Source organism: Chiloscyllium plagiosum, unplaced genomic scaffold (assembly GCF_037043375.1).
Source record: "Chiloscyllium plagiosum isolate Xiang-an unplaced genomic scaffold, Cpla_swu_hap1 HiC_scaffold_31, whole genome shotgun sequence".
Lineage (NCBI taxonomy): Eukaryota > Metazoa > Chordata > Chondrichthyes > Orectolobiformes > Hemiscylliidae > Chiloscyllium > Chiloscyllium plagiosum.
The window spans coordinates 53,752,512-53,779,968 of NW_028270169.1; the positions used below are offsets into that span (position 1 = coordinate 53,752,512).

The 27,457-nt window shown below is 41.2% G+C and overlaps 1 protein-coding gene across 2 annotated transcripts in view; it reads right to left on the minus strand.

Moving 5' to 3' along the window:
* The window catches only part of LOC122564161 (linker for activation of T-cells family member 2-like), a 72,890-nt gene that overhangs the window by 22,198 nt on the left and 23,235 nt on the right, over nt 1-27,457 (minus strand). The window lies entirely within an intron of this gene.

Genomic DNA, 27,457 nt, shown 5'->3' on the forward strand with positions numbered 1-27,457 from the left:
TTCCAAAATGCAGAACCTCACACTTATCTAAATTAAACTCCATCTGCCACTTCTCAACCCATTGGCCCAACTGATCAAGATCCTATTGAAATCAGAGGTAACCTTCTTTGCTGTCCACACCTCCAATTTTGGTGTCATTTGCAAACTTATTAACTATACCTTGTGTGTTCACATCAAAATCATTTACATAAATGACGAAAAGTAGAGGATCCAGCACAGATCCTTGTGGCACACCACTGGTCACAGGCCTCCAGTCTGAAAAACAACCCACCACCACCTTCTGTCTTCTACCTTCAAGCCAGTTCTGTATCCAAATGGTAAATTCTCCCTCTACTCCATGAGATCTAACCTTGCTAACCAGTGTCCCATGAGGAACATTGTTGAACGCCTTACTGAAGTCCATATAGTTCCTGAAGAAGGGCTTATGCTCGAAACGTCGATTCTCCTTCTCCTTTGATGCTGCCTGACCTGCTGCGCTTTTCCAGCATCACATTTTTAAGCTCTGATCTCCAGCATCTGCAGTCCTCACTTTCTCCATATAGATCATGTCTACCACTCTGCCCTCAATCATAGAGTCATAGAATCATAGAGATATACAGCATGGAAACAGACCCTTCGGTCCAACCTGTCCATGCTGACCAGATATCCCAACCCAATCTAGTCCCACCTGCCAGCACCCGGCCCATATGCCACCAAACTCTTCCTATTCATATACCCATCCAAATGCCATTTAATTGCTACAATTGTACCAGCCTCCACCACATCCTCTGGCAGCTCATTCCATACACGTGCCACCCTCTGCGTGAAAAAGTTGCCCCTTAGGTCTCTTTTATATCTTTCTCCTCTCACCCTAAACCTATGCCCTCTAGTTCTGGACTCCCTGACCCCAGGAAAAAGACTTTGTCTATTTATCCTATCCATGCCCCTCATAATTTTGTAAACCTCTATAAGGTTACCCCCTCAGCATTCAACGCTCCAGGGAAAACAGCCCCAGCCTGTTCAGCCTCTCCCTATAGCTCAAATCCTCCAACGCTGGCAACATCCTTGTAAATCTTTTCTGAACCCTTTCAAGTTTTTTGCAAGGTTTGTAACTGAGGTTGAGGTTTAGGGTGTAGGTTTGCTCGCTGAGCTGTATGTTTGATATCCAGACGTTTCATCACCTGGCGAAGTGGCGACCTCCAAGTGAAGCGAAGCTATTGTCTCCTGCTTTGTATTTATTCCTTTCTCCTGGATGGGGTTCCTGGGGTTTGTGGTGATGTCATTTCCTGTTCGTTTTTTTGAGGGGTTGATAGATGGCATCTAGATCAATGTGTTTGTTTATGGCGTTGTGGTTGGAGTGCCAGGCCTCTAGGAATTCTCTGGCATGTCTTTGCTTAGCCTGTCCCAGGATAGATGTGTTGTCCCAGTCGAAATGTTTTTTTTTTCATCTGTGTGTAGGGCTACGAGGGAGAGAGGGTCGTATCTTTTTGTGGTTAGCTGGTGTTCATGTATCCTGATGGCTAACTTTCTTCCTGTTTGTCTTTCGTAGTGTTTGTGGCACCTATACAACGTATTCAAGAATTCCTTGCATGGAATTTTGTTGATGATGTTGGTTTTGTCCATGGGTTGTACTGGGTCTTTTAAGTTTGTTAGTTTTTGTTTGAGAGTGTTGGTGGGTTTGTGTGCTACAAGAATTCCGAGGGTCTTAGTAGTCTGGCTGTCATTTCTGAAACTTCTTTGATGTATGGTAAGGTGGTTAGGGTTTCTGGCTGTGTTTGGTCTGCTTATCGTGGTTTGTTCTTGAGGAATCTGTGGACTGTATTTTTTGAGTATCCGTTCTTCTTGAATACGTTGTATAGGTGGTTCTCCTCTGTTTTCCGAAGTTCGTCTGTGCTGCAGTGTGTGGTGGCTCGTTGGAACAGTGTTCTGATACAGCTTCGTTTGTGTGTGTTGGGATGGTTACTGGTGTAGTTAAGTATTTGGTCAGTGTTTGTCGGTTTTCTGTATATGTAGGTTTGTAGTTCTCTTTTGTCCGTTCTTTCGACTGCGACGTCCAGGAATGCGAGTTTGTTGTCGGTTTCTTCCTCCTTGGTGAACTTTATGCCTGTGAGTGTGTTGTTGATGATGTTAAATGTCTGTTCTATCTTGTTTCGTTTTGTGATGACAAAGGTGTCATCTACGTAGCGGACCCAGATTTTTGGTTCGATGATTGGTAGGGCTGTTTGTTCTAGCCTTTGCATTACTGCTTCTGCTATGAATCCTGATAGCAGAGATCCCATGGGTGTGCCGTTGGTTTGTTTGTAGACTATGTTGTTGAAAGTGAAGTGGGTGGTGAGGCACAGGTCCACTAGCTTCATGATGTTTTCGTTGGTAATGAGATTGATGGTGGTTGGGGTGTGTGTGATGGTCTCTTCTAAACGTGTGGCGAGTGTTTCCTTTGCCAGGTCGATGTTGATGGAGGTGAACAGTGATGTTACGTCGAATGAGATCATTGCTTAGTCTTCCTCTGTTTTGGCGTTTTTGATGATTTTTAGGAATTCCTGGGTGGAGTGGATCGAGTGCTGTGACTCTTCTACTAGGTATTTCAGTCTTGCGTGTAGTTCTTTGGCCAGTCTGTAAGTTGGTGTTCCGGGTAGTGAGACTATAGGTCTGAGGGGGGCTCCTGGTTTATGGTAGTCCGTAGAATTTTTGGTAGTCCGTAGAATCGTGGTATGTTGGTCCTGTCGGGTTTCATTTTCTGGAATTCCGTTTTGTTTAATTGTCCGGAATTGTGTAAATTTCTTAGGAGATATGTAATTTTGTTTCCTAGTTGTGAGGTCGGGTCTAGCGCCACCTTTTGGTATGTGTTGGTGTCTGCGAGTAGTGCATTGGCTTTCTCTATGTAGTTCCTTCTGTTCAGGATGACTGTGAGCCTACCTTTGTCTGCAGGTAATATAACGATGTTTTTGTCTTTTTTGATGTTTTCTAGGGCTTTCTTTTCTTGTGTGTTCAGTTTGTTTCCTTCCCTCTTTCGGCTCAGAGTAGGTGCAACTGTCATTTGTCTGATCGTTTGTTGTGTTTCTTCCGTGAGATTGTTGTCCTTCAATGTGTTTCTAATGCCGCTAGGAAATCCTTCTTGTCAGCGTCTCGGTAATTGAAATTTACTAGTACTGCTTTTTCTGTGTCTGATAGGGTCCGGCACTCCAACCACAACGCCATAAACAAACACATAGATCTAGATGCCATCTATCAACCCCTCAAAAAACAAACAGGAAATGACATCACCACAAACCCCAGGAACCCCATCCAGGAGAAAGATATAAATACAAAGCAGGAGACATCAGCTTCGCTTCACTTGGAGGTCGCCACCTTTGGACTATTGCGTGCAATTCTGGTCTCCTTCCTGTCGGAAAGATGTTGTGAAACTTGAAAGGGTGTAGGTTTGCTCGCTGAGCTGTAGGTTTGATATCCAGACGTTTCATTACCTAGCATCTCTCCTGTGACCGATGATATAAATATCTCAGCAAGGGACCCAGCAATCACTTACAAAGCTTCTCACAGAGTTCTCTGGTACTCCTGATCAGGTCCTGAGGATTTATCCACTTTTCTGCATTTCAAGACATCCAACACCACCACCTCTTTAATATGGATATTTTTCAAGATATCATCATCTACTTCTCCACATTCTATATTTTTCATGTCCTTCTCCACAGTAAACACTGATGCAAAATACTTGGTTAGTATCTCCCCCATCTCCTGTGACTCCATGCCTTGCTGATCTTTAAGAGGTCATATTCTCTCCCTAGTTACCCTTTTGGCCTTAATGTATTTATAAATTCCCTTTTGATTCTCCTTAACCCTACTTGCCAAAGCTATCTCATGTCCCCTTTTTGCCCTCCTGATTAACCCTGTTACTTCGTCAGTTCATCTCTTTTCCACTAGATTTCTCCTCCATCGCCTCTTAACCAATAAAAATTCTTGAATTAGACAAACACTGCCGTGATTAGTCACAATAACCTTAATTATGAACTCGTATTCAGAAATTACAAACAAATCTTCAGCCAACTGATTTATAGTTCCCCAGTTTTCCTCTCTTACCATTCTAAAATAGTGGAAGGTCTTCCTTCTTATTGATTCAGGCGATGTGGGCATCTATTTGTGACAGCATTCATTGCCCATCACCAATTTCCCTGGAAAAGATGTTGGCGATCTGTCTTCTTGAACCGGTGCAGTATTTGAGGTATCAGTACACCCTCAATGCTGCCAGGGAGGGAATTCCAGGACTTTGACCCAGCGACACTGAAGGAACAGTGATGTATTCCAACCAGGAAAGCGTGTGGCTTGCAGGGAACTTGTGGCGGAGATCATGTGTTTGGAAAGTACTTTGAAGGACACATGGTGAGTTACTGCAGGACATTTTCTATGTGGTACACACTGCTGCCACTGTGTGTTGGTGGGGAAGTGAGTGAATATATGTGCACTGTCAATCAAGCAACTGCTTTGTCATGGATGGTGTCAAGCTTCTAGAGTGTTGTTGGAGCTGCACTCATTCAGGCAAGTGGAGAGTATTCTATAACACTCCTGACATATGCCGTGTAGATGGTGGATAGCAGGTAGCGAGTGACAAAATACATAACTTTCAATCAAAAGGAATGATTCCAAATCAAAAGAAATTGGGAATACTATTTTCATTATTTCTATGGTGTTCTCACCTACTTCAGAGAAAAGTCTGAAAATCTTGGGAATTGGGCATTGGGTCTTTCACTTTCTGGTTTCATTATTATGTCATTACATTGATGCTGGTGAGTCCTTGTCCTTAATTTACTATTAGCTTCCTTAAAATGTTTTCCCGTAGTGATTTCATTCTTTGATGGGATGTGAGCATCACAGGTAAGACTAGAATTTATTGCCAAACTGCAATTGCTCTTGAACTGAATAGCTTGCTAGACCATTCAGTGAAACAAGACTGAGACTATCCATGGTGAACTAGGAAAATACGCCATTGGTTAAAATAACAAAGTATCAGTGGGAGATGTTCAAAAACATATTGTACTGTGATACCAAATTAAGTTATACACTTAAGGAGCAAAGCTTAAACTTCAAAATTGATTGGTCAATCAAGATTTTCCCTTTTGGGCAGAGTATGAATGATTGAAGAGATCAGGGGCAACATAAACAAAGATAAAGCTCACACTAAACATTTTGCAACTCAAGTAAATAGGAGAGACAGGCCATGCAGAAGGCAGTTAGAGTCAACAACACATGGTCGTTGCTGTGGAGTCTCACAAAGACCAAACCAGGTAAAGGTGACAGATTTTCTTCCATTAAGGAAAGACAATATTTTATGATAATCAACAATAGTGTCATGGTTACCATTGTGGAGTAGCTCTCAATTCCAGACGTGTGAACTTGTGTTCACCAGATCACTATTGTCAACTTCTGAGCAGCTCAGATGGCTCTTAAGCACCCTTTGTTTGTAATATAATTGCAAAACATTTGTGTTGATTTTGACATTCCCAGTGAGTTGCTTTTCATAGTCCCTTTTCTATACCTTGCTCCCTATTTAGGCATCTTTTGCTGAACTCTGTTTACTTGGTATTCCTCTTAAAAGGAAACATTTTACTTGACTAATATCCTTGAATTCTTTGATGAATTAAGATAGAGTGGACAGAAACAGCAGAGATGATGTAATATATCTAGATTTCAAGATAGTTTTCAGTAAGCTACCACATAAGGGGTTAATAAATACATCCCCAGATTGGGGCACATTAAGGCACCCCCATTCCCAGTTAATCCAGCGGTAAGGCCATCACATTTTACTTGTCAGAAGTGCTGCCAATTTTCTCACCTGCTAGAAACACAGTGAATCAGACCAGTGGCATGAAGAGGCCTTTAAGTGATAGATAATTGACCACACTTAAGCACCTTAATTTACCAAGTGTCCAAACATGAGCCTTCCCTTCCAGAACTTAATTCATGAGGTGGCGTGAAGGGAGTGGGTATCTGCCCAGTGTTAAGAGGTGGTGGGAAGACAAAGAATCGAGTGGGTTAATCGAGTGGATATCTACCTAGTGTTAACCCACTCGATTCTTTGTCTTCCCACCACCTCTTAACACTGGGCAGATACCCACTCCCTTCACGCCACCTCTTAATGGGGAAAATCCTGGCTGCTGTTTCAAATTTCCAACAGACATGAAATTGGAGAGAATTTTTGAGAACAGGCACATAATTGACAAGTAGATTTCAACAACTGTGAGGTGTTCCATTTGGTTGATCTCCCCAGTCAGTAGCCAACCTGGTGGTACTCAATGAACAGAAATCACAGAATGTCCACAGCACTTGTAAGGAGCCTCTCAGCTCTCCACCGGGAAACATCAAGACTAGTTTCATTAGAATGACCCAGGAGATCCAGAAACCCCTAAATTGCAAGCACAAGGTATTCCTGAATGGAAACTCACCCATACTCTTGGGAAAGGAAAATATTTGAAGGGATAGTACCAGAGCTGCAAGTTTATATCCTTCAGGAACGGCTGACAGACTGACCAGGCTGGAAAGGCTGAGATTTAAAAAATTATAAAAACATCAAAGTTGACACCGAGAGGGTGTATCTGTTTGAGCAGCAGAGAAAGTCATCAACATTAAGATGACTGCTACACAACCTATTAAGAATTAGTCAGAGAATGCTGTGAATGCGGAACTTGCTATCACTGGAAACAGTTGAAACACAATGTGCAGATACATATAAATAGAAGCTACATAAGCACATAAAGTTTATATTCATCAGATTAGAGGATTAAGAATGGGAGGAGGTTTGAGTAAACTGTAAGTGCCAGCAAGATCCAGTTGAGTCGAATGGTCTTAATGTTCTACTTCTATGTTCTGTGTTGCATACTCTCTGTATTTTTGTGTTGAGCCTATTCAGGCTTCAGTCTCATCTGCTCATTCATGAAGTCACATATTCAACATTACAATAGGGGGTATTATAGCCGAGGTCAGTGACCCAGTGGTCCTTGGTATTTTCCAACAAGAGTCCAGCAAAGCCAACAGAGAGATCCAGCCTCTGATCTGTGTGGTTGAAGTATTAATCATAATGGGCTAAGTCACTAGGGGGCACAATGGTTCATTGCATAGACAGGTCACCTGTTCATCAACAGTCAGGAGGCAGCAGGACACGTCCATTGGTTATTTTTTCTTTCTTATTTGAGAAGAAAACAAAGCAGAACTCCTTGGCTGGGGATTTCTTCAGATATGTGCCCAGTCCACCACTGTAACCTGCCAGAACGGCAGTAGATACTTTGCAGCAGAGCAGGAATAATTTTGGGCAACACAGTAGCACAGTGGTTAGCACTGTTGCCTCTCAGCGCCAGAGACCCGGGTTCAATTCCCGCCTCAGGCGACTGTGTGGAGTTTGCACATTTTCCTTGTGTCTGCATGGGTTTCCTCCGGGTGCTCCGGTTTCCTCCCACAGTCCAAAGATGTGCAGGTTAGGTGAATTGGCCATGCTAAATTGCCTGTAGTGTTAGGTGAAGGGTTAAAATGTAGGGGAATAGATCTGGGTGGGTGGCGTGTCGGTGTGGACTTGTTGGGCCGAAGGGCCTGTTTCCACATTGTAAGTAATCTAACTCCCAGGAAATTCCTGGTCAATATTAAGCCAGTGCCAATTTCCACTATTAGTGGAGGCTCTAACCTGATATTTGAGAGCAGTTGCATGATATACAATCTGTTCAACAATTAGTTCAATTGAAGGCACCAGGTAAGGAATAGAAAAGATGGCAGGTGATCTGTAGCCTGACTTGCCAACAATGAAAATTTCTGAGGAAGGGTTACTGAACTGGAAACGTTAACTTTGATTTCTCTTCACAGATTCTATCAGTCTTACTGAGCTTTTCCAGCAACTTCTGTCCTTGTTCTGACTTACAGCATCTGCAGTTCTTTCGGTTTTTAATCAATGAAAATTTGTTCCTTAATCTCATTGACAACTGGACCACCACCTCTATAAACTTTATTAATTCAGCTAAATTTTTAAATGCAAGTATATATTTTTTCAATTACTGTTTATGATGAGATCAGAAAGTGACCATGAAGGCTAAACTCAGAAAAAATTGCCCACTGTGCATTAATAAATGTCTCTCAACCCTGTCTGGGCCATGATGGATTTTAACCCCACTCTGCGTTGATGCCCAGGGCAGTTAGGGATGAAGTTAAATGTATCAGCCACATCACAAGAACTAAGTCAAAAACAACTGTTGCAGCGAAACAAATTTAAGATTCCTTCAATTAAAAAAAGAATAAGAATAAGACTAGATGAAAAGTATGTCACTCTGTGAATGACAGATGCAACAATCATTAAAATTAGCGGATTAAATCTGACTTGTTTGTTTTCCTCAAGTCTTGTTTCTCAAGCTGATTACATTTCTTATTATACAGTGTCAAAGTGAAAATGAGATTCTGGAGAAATATTAGCTGTCCCATTTATTTTCTGTAATTAGTTTGAAACTGTATTCATCTGCAAATCCTGCTCACTTTAAACAGGCTGCCAGCTAAATTGAAAATCTGGTTTTTAATTCAGGATAATCCATTGTTTAACTTGAAAAAAAAATCATTCAACATCCATATTACTAAAAGCACATGGAAGCACCTGGTGGAAGTAAAGACAAGATTTGCAAACTGTTTGCAGTGCTGAAACAGACCATTCAGCACAGAATTCAGGTTCCATTCCAGCCTCCTCTCACCCTTTTCAATACTCTCCATCACCAGAGTCTCCTGTTCATCTCTTTCCTGTACTTTCTAGCATCCTCATTCTTGGTTCAAGAGGTTATTCCTAAATTTCCTACTTTCTATTTATGCACCTGGATTTGATTTCACTTGCAAGTAGAAAGATTTATCCAATCAAATCATTTATTAATCCTGGAAACCTCCATTAGCTCACCATTCAGTCTTCTCTTCCCGAAAGAGCCCTCAATTCACAACAGACATAAGCTCTCAGTTTTGGCATTATTCTAGTAAAGCTTTATTGCACCTTCTTTAGTGTTTTTTTTAAAATATTTGTATAAAACAGAAACCGGATCAGTTCAAAGTATGCCATGAGCACTCTAACATCAATTCTTGCATTTTAATTTGACCCCTCTCGAAATGAATCCCAGTGTTTGATTTGTCTTTTCATAGTCTTAATCTGAGTCAGTTACTACTCCGTCTTGTGTTTTACAGTCAGCTTGTTATCAGTTCCGCTATTTGTGCCCTGACTCCACATGTTCTGATCTAATTTGAGAGTCTTACTATATGGCAACTTACTGGAGGCTTCTTTTTGTAAGAAATGTAATTTTAATTTCATCCACTGCATTACCTTTATCTAAATCTTTCACTTCTACAAAGAATTCAATAAGAGTGGTCAAGCACAGATTTTCCTTTTTGGAATTTGTGCTAATTACTCTATTGCAGTTTCAGACTTAGGTTTTTTTTAATTTTTCTAATATTAAGCAAGTTGAAGTTGTTTAGCTCCCTTTTTTAAATATGGGTATCATGTTAACTGTTCAGAAACCCTCTGTCAATATTCTCTTTTGTAATGATTGCTTCGAAAACATTTCATAGTGCCTGAGATCTAGTCCCTTGCTTTACTTGTGCAATCTGTCTAGACAAGGTATTTACCTCAAGTTAGTCTAATTTGTCAAGTATCTCCACTTATCCAGTCTTAAATGGCTTTTTATTCTTTTTGATATTCACTTTCAATACCATGACTGCAATGTTAGTTTCCAGAGTAAATATGAAGGCAAAAAGAAATTATTTCTGCCATTTTGCTGTTACTATTTGTGATTATCTCTTGGCATCATTATCACAATCTTGACTTTTGCTATCCAAGTGTCTGTGGAAAATCTTACTATTTCGTTTTGTATTTTTCCATAATTTAATTTCATAGATTGCTTTCCTAGTCATATTTTTTAAACTCCTTTCTCAACCCTTTTGTATTCCATTTTGGTATCAGATCCTTCACCATCCCCTTCATTGTCTGTGTAGTTGGTGTATATGCCAAAAAATCTTATTCAATTGGTCAAGGGAGACCCAACAGACCGTTTTTCAACAGCAGCTTCCAAACCTACAGACTCTACCATCTAAAAGGACAAGGGGAGAAGATAACTTGGGAACACTACCACCTGTAAGTCTCCCTCCAAGTCACTCACCATCCTGACTTGGAACTGCAATCATCTTCTTTTATGATCGTTGGGTCAAAATCCTGGAACTCCCTCCCTAACAACATTTTGGGTCAACTGACAGCCTAATTGAAATGACGAAGCTGTCAGGATCACTGGAATAGGCTAGGACTTATTTCAAAGAACAGAGGAGATCTTATATGAGTTTGTCAGAATAAAACTGTTTCTAACAACAGAATCCAGAAGCATAAATAAAACAGTCACTAATAGATCAAATAGAAAACTTAGGAACAATTTCTTTGCACAGAGGAGTGACAATGTGGATCTCACTATCACATGGAGTAACTGAAGGAGATAGCATTGATGCTGTTAAAGAGTATGTGAGGGAGATCAGAACGGAAGAATATATTCACAGGGCAAGAAGAGAAAATTAAAAAAAGAGCAAAACACTAGCATTGACCATTTGGGCTGAATGGACTCTATGCTGTACTTTCGATCTAATTCAATGATGACAGGAAGGTAAAATAAAGTGATTTATGCTTGATCACACACGCGAGGGTGGGTAAGCTTCAATACCAAGATCAAATTTGCCTCTAAAATCACTTTCTCTACCATTCAGCAACTTCATTAACATTTTTATCTGTAGGTTTCAGCGATTATGTAAAGTTCCATCAACATTCTGTATTGTTCTCTGCTACATCCAGAGATGTTGCAGTAGAGCTGAACATAGTAAACAGCAAAGTTTACCACAAGCACCTTCTAATAAGATATTCTCATGGACAATATGAAAAATATGTCTATCCTCAGACAATTCTTATCGTCATGAGCTTGTTTTCCATAAAACTACAAAATAAACACAAGGATCAACTTGAATTTTTGTTTTGAAGGCTAAGTTTGGGCAATAAATTATTCCAAACACTTACCATTTTCTTAAAATTAAAGTTACAATCTGGATTAGAAAGAGAGAGAGAAAATGACACAGACATTGCAAGATTGACAAAAGGAACAAATGACAGAATGATAAGACTGAAAGGCCACCAAAAACAGAGCAACCACAGCGATAAGTAAAATTTTACATAGCCTTTCAAGACCGCAATGTGTTCCAAAGCAATGAGCAATCGATGAAGTAATTTTGACAAGTAATCACTATTCCGGTGGAAAAAAAAGAGAGTCAAGTGGGCAACTGTGGGTGCAATAAATGAAGAGATGGGGCACCCTCTTTCGCTCAAATGCAGGACTTTGCCAGCAGCAAATATTGCTCATTATATATTTGAGCAAAGACACACTGATAAAGCTTTTTGTTTGCACTCATCAGGACAATTTTCAAGAAATACCAATATTAAGCCACACCTCTACCAATCAGAGCCCACTTACCAACTAATCTCTTCATAAATTATAAAAAATGTTGCTCCCCTTTACATGGATATTCTTGCAAAGGGTCCTGATGAGTGCAAATGAAAACTTTCAACAAAATGTGTTTTTTTTTTAAACAGAGATACTGAAGTTCTGTATTACTGAAAGACTAGTAGTAAGTTACTTCATATTTTTAACAGTTTTCTGGTTTCCAAACTTAGTAATCTCAGTTGTAAAAAGACTCCAATTACTTCTTACTGTCCAGATTATCACTGCGCCACATTCTAAGACAATGAAAGGTTTTGGATACTAGTTGGTGGGTTTCTCTACTATGTGTCAAAAACTTTGTTAATTCAAGTCCCATTCCAGAAACCTGAACACAAAGCTTTGGAGGTGCTGCTAGGTTTTGTCCAGGTTGAGAGAAGGAGGGTAGTCGTGATTCTGATCCAGATGTAGCTTGTTAGCTCCCGTATTGCTGTATTCAATTGTAGGTCATGGTCTGGGCCTCGTGTCTTAGGACGCAAGGTGGCATCAGGCAAGGCCACAAGTCACAAGGCTGGGCACATGGAGTGTCTTTAAGCTGAACGAGGATTGATCATACCAAAAATGGCATCAGTTGGATCAGGTACTATAATAACCAACATTAAAATGAAACTCATGATGCTGAATGAGGCCACAGTAATAAAACATTAAAAACCACAATAGCCATGGTATATCAAGGGCACATCTTAATAGTTCTTAAATGTTGAGGGTTTCTGCTTCTACCATCCTTACAAGCAGTGAGTTCCAGATTCTCATCACCCTCTGGGTGAAAAAGATTTCCTCACATTCCCTCGAAACATTCTGATCCTTACCTTAAATCTATGCCCCCAATCACTGACCCCTCCATCAAAGGAAAAGGTTTCTTCCTGTCTACTCTATTTATGCACTTCATTATTTAATACATCTTAATCACATCCCCTCTCAATCTCCTCTGCCGTTAGGAAAACAACTCCACTCTGTCGTCAAATCTTTCTTCATTACCAAAATTCTCCAGCCCTGGCAACATCCTGGTAATCTCCTCTGTTCTATCACAACCCTCCTATAATGTACAGTCCATAACTGCACACAATACCCTAGCTGTGGTTACCAACCTTTTATACAGTTCCAGTGTAAACTCCCTGCTCTTAAAGTCTATGCCTCAGCCAATAAAGACAAGTATACCAAATTCCTTCTTGATCTAATTTGACACCTTAAGTGAGTGGTGTACATGCATGCCAAGGTCCCTATGATCCTCAATGCTTTCCAGGCTCCTGCTATTCATCATGTATTCTCATGCCTTGTTTGTCCTGCCCTAGTGCATCACCTCACATTTATCCAGATTGAATTCCATTTGCCACTGATCTGCCTGTATGACCAGCCCATCTATATCCTCCTGTAAACTAAGGCTATCCTCCTCACTATTTACCATCCATCAGTTTTTGTAACATCTGCGAACTTAGAGCAACCCATCTACATTCAAGTCTAAACCATTTTTATAAGTCACAAACAGCAAGAACCCCAATAGTGACCCCTGTGGGACCCCACATGACACAGGATTCCAGTTGGAAAAACTCTCCTCAACCATGACTCTCAGTTTCCTGCCACTCAGCCAATTGTGGATCCCAATTTGTCAAATTTTCTTGGATCCTATCGGTTCCTACCTTTGCTATCAGCATCCCATGTGGGACCTTATCGAAAGTCTTGCTGAAATCTAAGTAAACTACATCAAAACATTGCCCTCATCCATACACCTGATTACCTATTCGAAACATTCAATCAAGTTGGTCAGACAGACTTGCCCTGAATAAAACCATGCTGACTGTTCTTGATTAATTCTTCCTTCTCCAAAAACATATCTTAGAAGTAATCGCATTTTTGGCTTACAAAGTTTACTGCCATTGGTCTTTGACACAATTTGCCTTAAACTGCGACTGTGTTGCACATGTTTGAACTCTTTTGTGCAGCCATGAATATGGTCCAGTGTAACACTTGCACATACAATAATTCCTGGCTAATAAATTTCCAGTTCTTTACAAATAACACAATATTTAACATATAGTATAAAACATCTAATATTGAATTGTTCTTTACCTCAGGTTAGGATATCTGGCTTTGTAGCTCTTCTGCACTACTTGCACAATATTTTTGCACTTGTTCTCACTATTAACTCCTTCTCCAGATCTATAATTTTGGCCACTTAAATTATTTCCTTCTGGAATAGATTTCTACTTTTCCACAATCTCTCATTTGTCTTGGTTTTTCTAGAAATGGTTTTCAGTTTCTCATTAGACTCTATTTTTGCATCAGAACTAATTTCTCCTCAGTGTAGCAAGATCCCGATCTGTACAAACATCAGCAATCCAGCATTTACAACTGTCCAGGTTCGTGAGTTTTTATATGAGGTCGTAAATGTTACTTGCTCCTAGCTATCAGCTTTAGCTTGAGATTGGATTCTCATCTCAGAGTCAGAGGGTTTTGACTTCAAGATATATTCCAGAGTCTCTGGTGCGTACTCAAAGCTAACATTGCAATTTCATCTTTCAGGTGATACCAATACTCCATTGGGTGTCTTTGATAGTACAGTGTGATCTGCATCCATCTGAAAAGCGGCAGGGATCTCTTTGTCCTGGCCAACACTGATCAGCTAATTGATATTATTAATGGGCATTATCTGATCATGATTTTCATTTCTGTTTTTGCCACCTTGTGTGTAAACTGACTATCTCATTTGACTACAATCATGAGAAATAAGTGGAGTAGGTCATTCAGCCGATCATCATTCAATAAGATCATGACCAATTTGATAATGGCCTTAACTTCACTTTCCTGCCTGTCCATATAACCCTCCCCCATCCCCAACATAAACCAAAAGTCTATCTTACTCAGCTTTAAATAACTTTAAAATTACCCAATTTCTCCTGTTGTCTGGGAAGAGAATTCCTCAGACAAGAAAATCCTTTTCATTGCAGTCTTAAAATGGAGACCACTTGTTTTTTAGAAAAGCTGTGTCCGAGTTCCACATGAAACACCCTCCCAGCAGCTACTCAGTCAGACCCTTTCAGAATCTTACAGGTTTCAACAAAACAGTGTCTGTTTCAAACCTTTTTCAAAGGCTATCACTTAGTTGGAGATGTGAAGAGTACAATATGCAAGGTTCTTTCATATGGCAGCAGTGATGAGGGATTCCTTAAAGAGAATAATCAGAATATTATTATTTTAGATGGGCAGTCAATGGACCAGGTTTAATGGTCTTTCGTTTCTCTGAACTTTATATATATGAAGATACAAAAAAAATGCTAGACAGAAAAAGATCGACTGGTGCATCCAACCTGTCCCATACAATGGTTTGTGATCAAGACCTACAAATTCAGCATTCCAAGGTGGTGAAAAACAAAGAGAGACCAAATCCAATTTGGGGAACAAAATACTGGAAAATTTTGACAACTGCCCCCTGCCCCATTAGTCCTGAAACTAATCCATGATACCACTAAAAATGGCTTATGTTGGATGGTACCTCTGACATGTATGACACAACTGCCAACCCAGTTCCAGCTGTTCCAGCTCTTGTATTGTCAAAAGGCTATGAACTTATGTTGGCTCAGTTAGAATTAATGTCACCAACACATGAATTTATATGTTAGTCTCAAAAGCAACAGCATGAAAATGTTCATGTTTCTGTGCAAAAATGGCTTCATGGTCTCCATTCCATCACTGAGGGACTGCTACACTATTGAAGCTGCTGTATTTCTGATGAGTTATTAATGCAAAGCCGTATCTGTCCTCTTAGCTAAGTGTAAAAGATCCCATCATATAAACTGACAAAAACTGTCCTGGCCAGTATTTATCTCTCATTGCACATTACAAAAAAATATATATTATCCTGTCGCTGTTTGTGGGAATTTGCTGTGTACATTTTCCACATTATACCAGTGACTTCAAAGGTGCTTGTGACTGTGAAAGGTGCTGTATAAGTGCAAATCTTCATTTCTTTCTTGAAAATAGCTCACACAACTAAAGGTTGCCAAATTGCATCTACAATACTTGTGGTTTTGCAGGACACCTGAAAGACGACTGCAAGATTAACACTTTAAATACATTTCACTTTTCAAACTACATACGAAAATATTCATTTGTCTATTCGGAGATGATAGAGCAAAAGGAAATAACATCTGAAATGAAGTTTTTCTGTCTCAGGTAATGTATGGTGTTGATTTCATTAATTCTGACAGAATATATAAGGGGTTAAAACCTAATATATTTTGCAGGAAAAAAGTGCCCTCATTTATCTTGCTACAAAACTCCTCTAAAAGGACCCATCAAGCCACTCAATTGTATGAAACCGCAATAAAAAGTCAATGAAGACCACATCCTTACCAATCTATGTGTCACTGAAGCATATGTCAATGAGTGTATTGACAGGAGTAATACACCACACGGATTTTATAAAGGCAAAGCCCTGTCTTCAAGCACAGGACCTTCTACCATGTTGTATGGCACTACCACTGTGCTAAATAAGACAATTCATAACAGATCCATCAACTCAAAAATGAACAATAGGCATAGCATGACAACAGTAGCAGCAGAATTACATTGCAATACAATCTCTCAACATACAATCAAAACAGGCAACCAACTTACTGAGTGTGAAGAATATGCAAAAAGCAACTCCCTATGAACCTAAGAATGAGGTGCTAAACTGGTGATGCTATAGCACTGGGACTAAATGCATGCTAAACAACAGAAGCAGCATGGAGTAGACAGAGCCAAGTGACCGGATCAAAGCTCTGCCGGACTGCACATTGAGTCCTGAATGGTAGTAGACAATTAAACAACAAAGAAGAGGGAGGTAGCTCCATGAACAGGCCCATCCTTATATATGGCGCAGCCCAGTGCATCAGTGTAAGAGACAATGCTGATGAATTCACAATCTCCTCAGTAAAAGGTATCAGGCAGATCTTTACCTTCTGATGGCATTCCAAACATCACAGGTACCAGTCTTCAGCCAATGTGATTCACTCCGAGTAATATCAAAGAAATATCCAAAAGCACTGGATACGGTAAAGGCTGTGGGCCATGATAACATCCCAGCGGCAGGAACTGAAGATTGTTCTAGAACTAAACATAACGCTGTTTTTGGATTAGTGGTGCTGGAAGAGCACAGCAGTTCAGGCAGCATCCGAGGAGCAGCAAAATCGACGTTTCGGGCAAACAGAACGCTGGCCAATGTTAGCTATAGCTACAATACTGTCATTTAACAATATGGAAAATTTCCTTGTGGAGTTCAACCTATAAAAAGCAGGACCAATCCAATTCAGGTTTTTACTGTCGCATCAATCAATTCTCAAATCAACAGAAAAAGCTTGAAGGGAGTCATTGAAGGAGTTATCCAGTGGCACTCAACAAGTATCTGCTCACCAATGCTCAGTGTGGGGGTTAACTAGCATTAATCTGCTTTAGACCATATTACAACCTGCCCCAATGCGGACAAGAAAGATCAATTTTCAGAAGTGAGATTAAAGTAAATGTTTTTGACATCAAAACAGTGATTGACCAAGGGTGATATCAAGGTGCCATAGTAAAACTGAAATCAATGGGAATCATGCAAAAACATTCCACTTTACACAATAAGGAAGGAAAGAAATCTGAACCACCATTAGCTGCTTCACCAATGACTGTGTTCCCCATCCTAATGGCAGTAGTGCGGATGTTTGCTGATGATTACACAACATTCAGTACCAAGCGCAACTCCTCAGATAATGAAACAGTCTGCGCCTGGTTGTAACAGGCCTGGAAAATATTAAGCGACACATGACACGTGTACAGCAGAAATGTATGTGATATTCATTGTCAACAATAGAGAGTTACATTGATATTCAATGGGGTCAACATTGTTGAATTCTTCAGTCAACATACCTCTGGAACCACTACTCAATTAGATTAGCTAAATATTGTACAGTCAAAGGATGGGTGCTGTGGAAAATAACCAATGCTCAGTGTGGGGTTAACTAGCATTACTCAGCTTCAGTCCGTATTACAATCCGTGTCCCAATCTGGATAAGAAAGATTAATTTTCAGAAGTGAGATTAAAATGAATGTCTGACATCAAAACAGTGGTTGAACAATAACTCCTCAAACCCCTTTCACCATTTCAAGTGCACACGTAAGGAATTTAATGCAATGTTCACTGTAGCTATAGGTGAATGCACTTTCTTTTTAATTGATTCACAGGATGTGGGTGTCAGTGGCCAGACCAGTATTTGTTGCCTGCCCTCAAGAAGATGGTCATGAATTGTTTTCTTGAACTTTTGCAGGTCATGAGGTGGAGAGAACTCATAGTACTGTTTGGAAGGAAGCTCCAGGATTTTGATCCAGTGACAGTGAAGGTTGATTTTATGTTACAAGTCAAAATGATATAAAAGAACTTTAGATGATGGTATTTCCACTCATCTTCTGCCCTTGTCCTTCCAGGTGGTAGAGATCGAGAGTGTGGAAGGTGCTGTCCCTGGGCCTGGGTGAAGTGTTGCAATGCACTTTGCAGATGGCACACACTATGATCACTGTGCATCAATGGTAGAAGAGTGAATAGGAAGGTGATGGATGAAAGTGCCAATCAAGCTGGTTGCTTTGTCCTGGTTCTTACTGCGTTTCTTGAATGTTATTGAAACTGCCCTTAGCCCAGTAAGTGTAAAGTATTTCATCACATTCCTGACTTTGCCAAAGTTACTTCAGCTACAGCTTCCCAACCTGCGAACTCTAAGGGCAACAAATGGGAACACCATCACCTCAAAGTTCCTCTCATAGAACATAGAACATAGAAGAATACAGCGCAGTACAGGCTCTTCGGCCCTCGATGTTGCGCCGATCCAAGCCCACCTAACCTACACTAGCCCACTATCCTCCATATGCCTATCCAATGCCCGCTTAAATGCCCATAATGAGGGAGAGTCCACCACTGCTACTGGCAGGGCATTCCATGAACTCACGACCCGCTGAGTAAAGAACCTACCCCTAACATCTGTCCTATACCTACCCCCCCTTAATTTAAAGCTATGCCCCCTTGTAATAGCTGACTCCATACGTGGAAAAAGATTCTCACTGTCGACCCTATCTAAACCCCTAATCATCTTATACACCTCTATCAAGTCACCCCTAAACCTTCTTTTCTCCAATGAAAACAACCCCAAGTGCCTCAGCTTTTCCTCATACGATCTTTCTACCACACCAGGCAACATCCTGGTAAACCTCCTCTGCACCCGTTCCAGTGCCTCCACATCCTTCCTATAGTATGGCGACCAAAACTGCACACAATACTCCAGATGTGGCCGCACCAGAGTCTTATACAACTACAACATGACCTCAGTACTCCGGAACTCAATTCCTCTCCCAATAAAAGCCAGTACGCCATATGCCTTCTTCACCGCACTATTTACCTGGGTGGCAACTTTCAAAGATTTGTGTACATGGACACCAAGATCCCTCTGCTCATCCACACTACCAAGTATCCGACCGTTAGCCCAGTACCTCATCTTTTTATTACACTTACCAAAGTGAATCACCTCACACTTAGCTACATTGAACTCCATTTGCCACCTTTCTGCCCATTTCTGCAGCTTATCTATATCCCGCTGTAACCTGCCACATCCTTCCTCACTGTCTACAACTCCTCCGACTTTCGTATCATCCGCAAACTTACTCACCCAACCTTCTAACCCCTCCTCCAGGTCATTTATAAAAAAGACAAACAGCAATGGTCCCAAAACAGATCCTTACGGAACACTGCTAGTGACGGCACTCCAAGATGAACATTTGCCATCAACTACTACCCTCTGTCTTCTTCCAGCCAGCCAACTCCTAATCCAAACCTCCAACTCACCCTCAATGCCATACCTCCGTATTTTTTTGCAGTAGTCTACATGGGGAACCTTATCAAACGCCTTACTAAAATCCATATACACCACATCTACTGCTTTCCCCTTGTCCACCTCCTTAGTCACCTTCTCAAAGAATTCAATATGGTTTGTGAGGCACGACCTGCCCTTCACAAAACCATGCTAACTATCCTTGATCACATTATTCCTATCCAGATGTTAATAAATCCTATCCCTTACAATTCTCTCTAAGATTTTGCCCACAACAGAAGTGAGACTCACCGGCCTATAGTTACTAGGGTTATCCCTACTCCCCTTCTTGAACAAGGGAACCACATTTGCTAGCCTCCAATCTTCTGGCACTACTCCTCTAGACAACGAGGACATAAAAATCAAGGCCAATGGCTCTGCAATCTCTTCCCTTGCTTCCCAGAGAATCCTAGGATAAATGCCATCAGGCCCAGGGGACGTATCTATTTTCACCCTTTCCAGAATTTCCAACACCTCTTCTCTACATACCTCAAAGCCATCCATTCTACTTAATTGTGACTCAGTACTCACATTGACAACAATGTCCTGTTCCTGATTGAATACTGACGAAAAGTATTCATTCAGTGTCTCCCCAATCTCTTCAGCCTCCACACGCAACTTCCCACTACTATCCTCGACTGGACCTATTCCTACCCTAGTCATTCTTTTATTCCTGACATACCTATAGAAAGCCTTAGGGTTTTCCCTAATCCTACCAACTAAGGACCTTTCATGTCCCCTCCTTGCTGCTCTTAGCTCTCTCTTCGGGTCCTTCCTGGCTACTCTCAATCGCCCCAATTGAACCTTCACGCCTCATCTTTACATAGGCCGCCCTCTTCCATTTAACAAGGGATTCCAATTCCTTATTAAACCAAGGCTCCCTCACACGACCCTTTCCTCCCTGCCTGATGGGCACATACTTATCAAGGACACTCAATAGTTGCTCCTTGAACAAGCTCCACATATCAATTACACCCTTGCCTTGAAGCTTACTTTTCCAGGCCACACATCCTAAGTCATGCCTCACAGCATCATAATTTCCCTGCCCCCATCTATAACTCTTGCCCTGTAGTGCACACTTATCCCTCTCCATCACTAGAGTAAAGGTCACCGAATTGTGGTCACTGTCCCCAAAGTGCTCACCTACCTCTAATTCTAACACCTGGCCTGGTTCATTACCCAGAACCAAATCCAGTATGGCCTCACCTCTTGTTGGCCTATCTACATATTGTGTCAGGAAACCCTCCTGCACACATTGGACAAACACTGACCCATCTAACGAACTTGAGCTACAGCTTTCCCAATTAATATCAGGAAAGTTAAAGTCCCCCATAACAACCACCCTATTACTTTCACTCTTCTCTTGAATCATCCTCGCAATCCTTTCTTCTACGTTTCTAGGACTATTAGGAGGCCTGTAAAAAACTCCTAACAGGGTGAGCTCACCTTTCCTATTCCTAACCTCAGCCCAAACTACCTCAGATGGCGAGTCTTCATCCATCGTCCTTTCCACAGCTGTAATACTATCTTTGACAAGCAATGCCACACCTCCCCCTCTTTTACCCCCACCTCTGACCCTACTAAAACATTTAAACCCTGGAACCTGCAACAGCCAATCCTGTCCCTGTTCTACCCATGTCTCCGTAATAGCCACAACATCGAAGTCCCAGGTACCAACCCACGCTGCAAGTTCACCTACCTTATTTCGTATACTTCTTGCATTGAAGTATACACACTTCAAACCACTTTCCTGTTTACAGGCACCCTCCTTTGAAATTGATGCCATGTTCCTAACCTCCCTACATTCCAGGTCCTGCACCCTAAAGCTACAGTCTGGGTTCCCATGCCCCTGCAGTGTTAGTTTAAACCCCCCCCAAGAGCACTAGCAAACCTCCCACCAAGGATAATGGTGCCCCTCAGGTTCAGGTGTAGACCATCCTGTTTATAGAGGTCCCACCTTCCCTAGAAAGAACCCCAGTTATCCAAATACCGGAATCCCTCCCTCCTGCACCATCCCTGTAGCCACGCATTTAACTGTTCTCTCTCCCTATTCCTCGACTCTCGATATCACTCACCATCTTGACAGTAAACATATTGCCATGCATTGTTATTGTTGAGGTAAAATCACTGCAGTACTGTGGGTATACTGATATCAAAGGGACTGCAGGGGTTCCAAACAATGGCTTCAAAGAAATTTAGTGATGGCCTACATCCTAGTAACAATGAAAGAAAATCATTATTTTGCCAACACTTCCAAGAAAATGAGGGATGACAACGCCGGCAGACCATTCAATTCAAATACAAACATTTTTATGGATTTGGTTCAAAACATTTACTACTGGGTTGCTTGAGCATATCAGACAGTTGTTTAAATTTGCTTGATCCTGCAAAGTGTTTGGAAATGTATCCACCTATCTTGCTCAAATTGAGGAGTTCTGAGGGAGAGAGCGGTAGCTTCCATGGGGATAGTGGGCAAACAATCACACAGAGTATACTACATTTCAATATTTTATTATTTTCTCTCACTAAGTGAAAATGAAGATTAATACTGATATTGATATTTGCTCATTCTTTTATTTTTAGCAGACACTGTTAAAGCCCAAAACATTAACTCGCATAGCATTACTCAGCCACGTACTGAAGTCAAGAAAGATTACTTTAGAGGTCTTGAAAAAGAATCTGCCAGCCCAAAGCAGTGCAAATTCTCTGTTCAATCACTGAAAATTTTAAGAGATCAACTAAATCAGTGAAAGCACTCGCACATATAAGGCTTATGTGCAGGGACAATGTCTCAATGGAGATAAGTAAGGGCTCACCTAACACAGACCTGCCCAATGTACACTCACCCTCACAGACTAAAGGGAACAAACATACACTGGTGCTCCACATTCTCAACCAAGGAAGGCAGACCCCACACCATAGTATTTAGGGTGAAGGTTTAGACTGTGCAATATGCTAATGAGACAGCATACAACACAGGAAGTGATCAAATGTCACATGATCTTACACTCCCTTGCAGTCTCATGGCAATGTGAATTTACAATAAGATGTTTCTTAAATAAAGTTAATATTTACCTCATCTCAGCAGAGCAAATGACACTGAGAATATTACAGACACTACATGCCCACTGACACACAGGTCTGAAGCTCACTCAAAATTGGGAATCCTCAGCTTTGCCAGCTTATTTCCAAATGGCGTTCAAAGGCAGCTAATTGTTTTGAAGAGGACTAGCTGGGGCAGCCCCTATGGTCACTGTACCAATTAAATGCTGATGAAAGGTGTAGGTGAGTGGCACAGGAGTTAGTAATTGTGCTTTGGATCTATGAGGAGAGTGTCCACTGCTGCCCAGTTCCCCATACATTAAATGTTAAAGGAAAATCCTTACCTTTGATGGCAGCATTTAACAGTCTCTTTACAGCCTAGTGAAAAGCTGAAGAACCCACAAGCCGGAATAAAGTATGCCTGGTGTTCATTCTGATCACTTCTAATGTGTGTCCAGGAAAGATCCAGAAATAGGTATTGGTGCCCACATTAATATATGCACAGGCTTCACTGTGAAAATTGTGTCATTCTCTCCAACAACCAGAAAATAGGCAAAATGAACCAGATTCTGTCCCATTTACCATAAAGGAATTGAATATTATTACATTGCATGCACATGGTGAACCAAATAGCACATTTCTGTGTTGTACTTGCATTTCTATGCTAGCATTGGCCTCCTCTTCATCTCTCAAATCAATCTATCCTTTTATTCCTCTTTTCATCATTTACATCTAATGGCTAGAGTGTGGAAGAAGTCATGTGGTAAACCTCCAGAATTTCATTCAATCACAGTTGGCAACCTTGCATCGAACAGTTCATCTTTCAGCTCTTTTCTAAGGAGAGACATCCATAGCCTGTTGATTGATTAGACAATGGCAATGCAAGAATACTGCTATCAGGAAAAAACAATCTTTTTTGTGATATGGGGTGCATAACGGTACACAATACTGTAATTATGATTTACCAAGGTCTACATAGGCTAGCCTCAACTCAAATAATTTGACTATTGTGATTAGCAATCAGGAGCAGGGAAATGAACCATCAGATAACATCCATCTTGAGATCTGACATTTGAGGTTCAATGCCATTATCTTTCTGGGAATGACAATAATGGGACTTAGTACAGAGGAAAAAATGGGAACAGAAGTCCAAAAGGGCCAACAGCTCGTCACCATTCCTTGCTGGAATGGCATGTTTGGGGGTATTGACCAAGACGAGTGTAGACTTGGAAATGATGTAACTTGTGGTGTAATAATTAAAAACATTCACAGTAAAGGCTCAAGCATAAGGTATCAGAGAAGAACGGCAACGTTTTGAACTACAGTTCAATACAGAGTCAACACCTTATGGGCGGCACGGTGGCACAGTGGTTAGCACTGCTGCCTCACAGCACCAGAGACCCGGGTTCAATTCCTACCTCAGGCGACTGACTGTGTGGAGTTTGCACGTTCTCCCCGTGTCTGCGTGGGTTTCCTCTGGGTGCTCCGGTTTCCTCCCACAGTCCAAAGACGTGCAGGTCAGGTGAATTGGCCATGCTAAATTGCCCGTAGTGTTAGGTAAGGGGTAAATGTAGGGGTATGGGTGGGTTGCGCTTCGGTGGGGCGGTGTGGACTTGGTGGGCCGAAGGGCCTGTTTCCACACTGTAAGTAATCTAATCTAAAAAAAAACCTTCAAGGAAAATGGGCAAGTTAAGAAAAGAACTAAGCAATATACGTATGTAAGTTCATAAATACTCGGAGAAAGATAAGGATAAGCTGGGAATGATAGGAGAAGAATCCACAGGAGATACAAAAGGAGAACAGCATTAGGTTTGCTGCCAACCAACATTTATCCCTCAACAATAACATCAAAATGGATCCGGTTTCTGAGATTTCCTGTGCGTAAAATACTTTTGTGTTTATCTAGATAGCAAAGACTGTCTTTCAAAATTGATTTTCTAGTTGCAAAACACTTCGGGCATCACAAGAACAGATAAGGTAATGGTATATAAATATGTAAATGCAAGTCTTCCTCAAATTACTACATGAACAAATAATACAAGATCACAGAACTACCAAATGTGGCAAGAGCACACTTTAAGCTGAACAATGGAGCACTGGATAAATACTTCTTTTGTAGTTATGGGTTAACATTTGTACTTTTGTAGCTCAGTTTCACCACATTTAAGAAATACTTCTTGTGCGATAGGTGACAGTCCCTCCTATTGTCCATAAACAGATTGCCCACAGTCAGCAAATAGAAAATATTCAGGCAGTAATTTACCAAATAATGTTTAACCCTATAGAAAATGATTTACATTTTGCCAAACTCCAAAAAAGGTTGTGCTAACACCAATTTCAACAATGAAGGGAATAGCACAAAAAATTGGCACAATGGGACATAACATCAATGAAATTCAACAAAACATCAGTTAGGGTTCAGCTCACATGAATGTTAGACAGGTGGGGAGGGGACAGTAGAAAATGTCAGCACTGGCTGATAGTGAAATATTCTCACGATGTAAACTACACAGGAAGTGAATAAGGGCTCGCTCCATTTGTGGTCACTGCTTGGTGGTCAGATTAATCTGCTAACGCAGTACAATCTGAATGCAGTTATTATTATAAAGGAAGATGAGAAATTGGAGCAGCAATAAGTCATTCAGACAATCAGCCTGATTCACCATCAAACCAGATCTGAACTTCTATTACAGTGCCACTTTCCCCCACACTCCCTAAATCCCTTAATATCCTCATTGGAAGGATTTACATCTAGCGGCCTCTCATCTTGAATATACACAATGACTGAGCCTCCACATGTTCCACCATATAACGGAATTCATTGCATAACTTCTTCTCTAAAGGCTTCCCCTACTATGCACACCACCACACCCCTCCTCCACTATCTCTTCTCTTCCTCATTTCCATCTACTGGTTCCATTGCCTACTTATTACCTTGTGTTTTGCTCCCTATTACCTTTATTGACACAGGAATCTTCCACTCCACATTTCATTTTAGCTTCTTCCTGGAAATGCTTTAAAAAAAAAGTATCTTGTTCTGCTCTCATTATCTATCTGAATCTTTCATTGTCCTCATGGTGGTTTAAGATTCATAATTTGGATTCTTTGCATGTTTGGCAGAAACTAGTCTGTGCAGGTACAGGAACACATGCACAACCTTACTCTATTATGTATCTACATCTTCCAATGCTTCATCCAGTGGCCTGGCACAAGAAGCAGCAGCAATGCTTCCAATTTTGTTGAGAAATTCTCAGCAAAGGTCTACCATTCCCCTCCTCTAACTTTATTTCAGCAAGTGAGGAATGGTGAACATTTCAAGAAATATTGAAATCTCTTAACATTGTACTGAGAAGTTGAAACTCAACAGGATATATCTGCAACTAAATGAGAATAGTTTAAGAGTAGTATTAAAATTAAGAGACATTCAAGAACACTAAGAAGAATTATAATCCTGAGAACAGGCTGATTTTTAGAATAAACCACTTAAAAATTGATAAAGAGGGAGAAAGATAGAATGAGAGTAAAGTGGTAAGAAATAAAAGCAGTTATGACATTTTCGCAGGTATGTAAATAAAGGGCAGTCGGGGGAAAAGCAAACCTAGTTCCCTTAAAGGTAGTGACAGGAGAAATTATAATGGGGGTGATGACAGAAATCAAACAAATGTTTTGTAGTTGTCTACAGTTAAAAGGTCAGAAATAGGAAGTGTCCGAAGAATTTAAAGTAATTTACATAATCAAAGAAAAATGTATAACAAAAGTTTTGAACCTATATCTGAGGCTTTGGAATGAGGTTGCTGCAGAGGTTGTGGAAGTAATGGTTTGGATCCTTCAGAATTTCTTAGATTCTGAAATGGTAACAATGAGTTAATGTACCCATCCAAGAAAGGAGGAAACAAAAAGAACAGGGCGATAAAGAACAATTTAATCATGTGGAAATGGTGGAATGCATTTTGTGAAAACGTCTTTCTCAGGGCATTGAGGGTGACCCACACTTGTCACCCTTCCCTAAACGCCCTTGTGTAGGTTAAGTGCTGTAATGGAGTAAGTTCCAGAGGTTTGACCTGATGCAAGTGATGGAACAGAAATATAGTTCCAAGACAGGATGGTGTGGGACTTGGAAAGGAACTTGCAAGCTTTGGTATTCCCATGCAGCTGCACCCCTTGTTCGTTAAGATGGTAGAGGTTGAAACTTTATTGCTGGAACAGCACAGCAGGTCAGGCAGCATCCAGGGAACAGGAGATTCGATGTTTCGGGCACAGGCCCTTCTTCAGGAATGAGCAGAGAGTGTTCAGCAGGAGAAGATAAAAGGTAGGGAGGAGGGACTTGGAGGAGGGACGTTGGAAATGTGATAGGTGGAAAGAGGTCAAGGTGAGGGTGATAGGTCGGAGTAGGATGGAGGCGGAGAGGTCAAGAAGACGACTGCAGGTCAGGAAGGTGGTGCCGGGCTGGAGGGATCCGGCTGAGACAAGGTGGGGGGAGGGGGGATGAAGAAACTGGTGAAGTCCAAGTTCATCCCCTGCGGTTGGAGGGTTCCCAGTCGGAAGATAAGACGCTCCTCCTCCGACCGTCGGGTTGTTGTGGTTTGGCGGTGGATGAGTCCAATGACCTGCATATCCTCGGTGGAGTGGGAGGGGGAGTTGAAATGCTGTGCCACCTATCACATTTCCAACGCCCCTCCTCCAAGTCCCTCCTCCCTACCTTTTATCTTCTCCTGCTGAACACTCTCTGCTCATTCCTGAAGAAGGGCCTGTGCCCGAAACGTCGAATCTCCTGTTCCCTGGATGCTGCCTGACCTGCTGTGCTGTTCCAGCAATAAAGTTTCAACTTTGATCTCCAGCATCTGCAGACCTCACTTTCTCCTCGAAGATGGTAGAGGTCACAAGTTTGAAAGTTGGTGTCAATGGAGAGTCGATGAGTTGCTTCAGTAGATAGGTCTTGTATAGTAATACACACTGACAGCACAAGTCTGAAGGTGGAGGAGGAGGAAATGAATATTCAAGTTGGTCAATGGGATGCCAATCAAGTGAGCTGTTGTGTCC